Raw genomic sequence first — 5,451 nt, 5'->3', positions numbered from 1 at the left:
AAAAGGACAGAATACTCCCAAACTCATTCTATGAAGCCAGCATAACCCTGATACCAAAACCAGGTAAAGACACCACAAAAAAAATTACAGACCAATATCCGTCATGAATATTGACACAAAAATCCTCAACAATATTCTAGCCAATAGAATTCAGCAACATATCAAAAAAATAATTCACCATGATCAAGTGGGATTTATACCAGTTATGCAGGGATAGTTCAACATTCAAGAAACAATCAATGTAATCCATTACATAAATAAAACAAAAGACAACCACATGATCTTATCAATCGATGAAGAAAAGGTATTTGACAAAGTCCAACACCCATTCATGATAAAAACTGTCAACAAAATAGGAATAGAAAGGAAATTCTTCAATATAATTCAGGGCATTTATACAAAGCCAATGGCCAACATCATCCTGAATGGAGAGACTTTGAAACCATTCCCCTTGAGAACGGGAACCAGACAAGGATGCCCTTTATCACCACTCTTATTCGACATTGTGCTGGAGGTCCTAGCCGGAACAATCAGGCTGGAAAAAGAAAGAAACGGCAAACACAGAAAACCCCAAAGAATCCACAAGAAAACTACTGGAACTAATAGAGGATTTCAGCAAAGTTTCAGGATACAAGATAAACATATAAAAATCAGTTGGATTCCTTTACACCAACAAAGAGAACTTCCAAGAGGAAATCGACAAATCAATACCATTTACAGTAGCCCCCGAGAAGATAAAATACTTAGGGATAAATCTAACCAGAGACGTAAAAAATGTATACAAAGAAAACTACAGGACGCTACTGCAAGAAACCAAAAGAGACTTGCATAAATGGAAAAACAAACCTCACTCATGGATAGGAAGACTCAACATTGTGAAAATGTCAGTTCTACCCAAAGTGATCTACAGATACAATGAGATCCCAATCCAGATACCAACAGCATTTTTTAAAGAGATGGAGAAACAAATCACCAGCTTCATATGGAAAGGGAAGAGGCCCCGGATAAGTAAAGCATTACTCAACAAGAAGAACAAAGTGGGAGGCCTCACACTACCTGATTTTAGAACCTATTATACCGCCACGGTAGTCAAAATAGCCTGCTACTGGTACAACAATAGATACACAGACCAATGGAACAGAATTGAGAATCCAGAAGTAAATTCATACACCTGTGAGCAGCTGATATTTGACAAAGACCCAAAGTCTGTTAATTGGGGAAAAGACAGTCTCTTTAACAAATGATCCTGGCATAACTGGATATGCATCTGCAAAAAACGGAAACAAGACTCATACCTCACACCATGCACAAAAACTAACTCAAAATGGATCCAAAGACTTAAATATGAAATCGAAAACAATAAAGATCGTGGAGGAAAAAATAGGGACAACATTAAGAGCCCTAATACATGGCATAAACAGAATACAAACCATAAGTAATAATGCACAAGCACCAGAAGAGAGACTAGATAAATGGGAGCTCCTAAAAATCAAACACTTATGCTCATCCAAAGACTTCACCAAAAGAGTAAAAAGACAACCTACAGACTGGGAAAAAATTTTTGGCGATGACAAATCAGATCAGCGTCTCATCTCTGAAACCTGCAGGATACTGCACAACTTCAACAACAATAAGACAAATAACCCAATTAGAAAATGGGCAAAGGGTATGAACAGGCAATTTGCCAAAGAAGATATTCAGGCGGCTAACAGACACATGAAAAAATGCTCACGATCATTAGCCATTAGAGAAATGCGATCAAAACTACAATGAGATATCATCTCACCCCAACAAGGCTAGCATTAATCCAAAAAACACAAAATAATAAATGCTGGAGAGGTTGTGGAGAGGCTGGAACACTTATACACTGTTGGTGGGAATGTAAAATGGTACAACCACTTTGGAAATAGATTTGGTGCTTCCTTAAAAATCTAGAAATAGAAGTACCATATGATCCAGCAATTCTGCTCCTTGGAATATATCCTAGAGAAATAAGAGCCATCACAACGAATAGATTATATATACACACTCATGTTCACTGCAGCACTGTTCACAATAGCAAAAAGATGGAAACAACCTACGTGCCCATCAGTGGACGAATGGATAAACAAATTATGGTATATCCGCACAATAGAATACTACACAACAGTAAAGAACAACGATGAAGCTGTGAAACATAACATGGAAGAAGCTGGAGGTCAGTTTGCTGGGTGAATTTAGTCAGTCACAGAAGGACGAATATTGTGTAAGACCTCTATTATAAGAACTCAAGGAAAGGTTTAAACACAGAAGAAAACATTCTTTGATGGTTATGAGGGTGGGGAGGGAGGGAGAGGGTTATTTGCTAACTAGATAGTAGATAAGAATTATCTTAGGTGAAGGGAAGGATAGCACACACTTCAGGGGAAGTCAGCACAAGTGGACTAAACCAAAGCTAAGAAGTTTCCTGAATATGGTCAAACACTTTGAGGGACACAGTAGCAGGGGTAGGGATCTGAGGATGATGCTTTCAGGGGACATCTAGGTCAGTTGGCATAACAAAGCTTATTTAGAAAATGTTCTGCATCCTAGTTTGGTGAGTGGCGTCTGGGATCTTAAAAGCTTGCAAGCGGCCACCTAAGATGCATCAATTGGTCTTAACCACCTGGAGTAAAGGAGAATGAAGAACACCAAAGACACAAAGTATTAGCCCAAGAGACAGAAAGGGCCACATAAACCAGAGACTTCATCAGCCTAAGACCAGAAGAACTAGATGGTGCCCGGCTACCATCAGTGACCACCCTGATAGGGAACACATCAGGGAGTCCCTGATGGAGCAGGAGAAAGGTGGGGTGCAGAACTCAAATTCTTGTAAAAAGACCAGACTTAATGGTCTGACTGAGACCGGAGGAACCCCAGAAAGCATGGCCCCTGGATTTCTTATCAGCTCAGAACTAAAACAATTTCTGAGGCCAACTCTTCAGACAGGGATTGGACTGGACTGTGAGACATAAAGTGATACTCATGAGTAGTGTGCCCGTTAGCGCAAGTAGATACAAGAGACTAAACGGGCAGCTTCTGTCCCGAGGTCAGATGGGAAGGCAGAGAGGGTTAGGAGCTGATTGAATGGACATAGGGAATCGGGTGGAAGGGAGGAGTGTGCTGTCACAGTATGGGGAGAGCAATTAGACTCACATAACAATGTATGTGTAAAGTTTTTTATGGAAAAAAATTTTAAAAATTTATTCTCTAATTTTCTACAGGAAACATATATATTACATTTATAATTTTAAAAATTAAATTTATTCAATAGCAAGATGTACCAGGAATCATTTCTAGGCATTGGAGATAGAAGTTATAAATGAGGACAGACATCGTTCCTGCCCTTATGCAGCATAGAATCTAAAGACCCATAATAATACAGATTAATTAGTTCATTAAAGTAATATGCTCTGAAGGCAAAATATAGAGTATTATATGAACGTAAAATAGGATCACCTAACCTGATCTCAGAGGATCTCAGAAGGCTATGCTGAGGAAGTGACCTTAATACAAGAACCTGAAAGCTGAGTAGAGTTAGTCAAGCAAAGAGGTGGAGAGAGAAATGTCCAGACAGAGGAAAAGCACTGAGGCAAGAAGGAGTTTGACAAGCTGGATAAATTTAAAGGAGGCCAGTGTCATGTTGGAGCTACTGAGAAAGGCTAGTAGAGCTTGAGTGTAATGAGCAAATGAAGAGTGACTCAAGATGTGAATGGAGATGTAGGCAGAATCCAGGTCAGGCAGGACATCTGAAACCCCACGGCAGTAAGTTTTTAAATTATAGCTGATGATCAAAAGTCACAGAGGAGTTTTTCAATGAATAAGGAAGACTGAAGAAGAGTTGACGCCTTTGAATTGTGATGTTGGTGAAGAATATTGAATATCCATGGACTGCCAGACGAATGAACAGATCCGTCTTGGAAGAAGTACAACCAGAATGCTCCTTAGAAGCAAGGATGGTGAGACTGTGTCTCACATCCTTTGGACATGTTATCAGGCGGGATCAGTCCTTGGAGAAGGACATCATGCTTGGTAAAGTAGAGGGTCAGCAAAAAAGAGGAAGACCTTCGACGATAGAGATTGAGGCTGCACCAATGGGCTCAAGCATAGCAGTGATTGTGAGGATGGTGCAGGACCCAGCAGTTTTCAGTCTGTTGTACATGGGGTCGCTGTGAGTTGAAACCAGTTAGATGACACCTAAAAACAACAACAACAACAACAACAGGTAATTGTTGTTATAATTGCTCTGGAATCCTTGGGCAGTGCAAACACTTAATGTTTTTGGCTGCTAACCAAAAGATTGGAGGTTGAAGTCCACGCAGAGGTGCTTCAGAAGAAAGACCTGGAGATCTACTCCAAAAAATCAGCCATTGGAAACCCTATGGAGCATCGTTCTCTGACGCACATGGGATTGCCATGAGTTGGAATCAACTCAGCGGCAACTGGTTTGGTTTTGGTTACAATTGCTTTGGTCTCACTTAGCCAGAGCCTTTTGGTGAGTAATGTGGCTGACAAGCAATGTTCAGCTCTGTGAGAATAGAAGGGTTCAGTGAGAATAGATGATTATAAAGAGATGACTTAGAAGTCCTCAAGGGCCTTTGGAGGAATGGGGTCTATCAGGGCCTCTTCACTGCAGCCATAGGGCACTACATAGCCACTCTTGGGGGCCTTCTGAATGGATAAGGGGTAGATTCTGTTTCCCAAGATAATTCTGTTCCAGATTCAGTTCTAGGCCTTGTCTTGTCCAGACTGGATACTAGGTACATTTATTCATGGACCTCCTTGGCTTTAGGCCTCATAATCACTGAATCACTATGCTCCTGAGTAAAAAAATGGCAAATGATGGTGTATGACATTTTGACAGTATTTAGATCCATACCTAGGAAACAGAGACCAGCTGGACAAGCATCAATTATATATTGTCTCCCATTGTCTGCAAATTGATCAGCTAATTAGGAGCTTTTTTTTCTTATGTTCTCAAGTCAATCACTTCTGTATTTTTTAGTTACTAGAAGTATGTGTATTGTTTTTTAAGGCATAACCTAACCAGAGTGATAAAAGTAAACACACATACTCTGTCAATATTTTGATATAACAGCAACCAATGGAGTTAACGTTAAGTTGAGAAAGGCAGTATCAACTCACGTAGGTTTTACTAGTTCCCTGAGCATTCCCTGATTAATGGAGGACATTTTCTGATTAATGACTATTAGCTGAAACAGATACTGACAACTGTTTTTCAACTAACATTATTTCTCTTGAAAAATGCAACTTCGCTTACACTGACTCTAGGGTTGATCTGTTTTGTGTGTTCAGCCCCTTAACAATAGAGGGAAAGTTATGGCTTAATAACATCTCTCCCTGAAGAGATTTACACACACACATACACACACACACACACTCTCTCTCTCTCTCTCTCTCTCTCTCTCTCTC

The 5,451-nt window shown here is 40.0% G+C and overlaps 1 protein-coding gene across 4 annotated transcripts in view; it reads left to right on the top strand.

Annotated features, from left to right (window-relative positions):
- The window catches only part of VPS13B (vacuolar protein sorting 13 homolog B), an 866,934-nt gene that overhangs the window by 737,836 nt on the left and 123,647 nt on the right, over positions 1 to 5,451 (top strand). The window lies entirely within an intron of this gene.

Source organism: Trichechus manatus, unplaced genomic scaffold (assembly GCF_000243295.1).
Source record: "Trichechus manatus latirostris isolate Lorelei unplaced genomic scaffold, TriManLat1.0 scaffold00009, whole genome shotgun sequence".
NCBI lineage: Eukaryota > Metazoa > Chordata > Mammalia > Sirenia > Trichechidae > Trichechus > Trichechus manatus.
The sequence above is the reverse complement of the archived record's forward strand: the minus strand, read 5'-3'. Positions and strand labels throughout refer to the sequence as shown.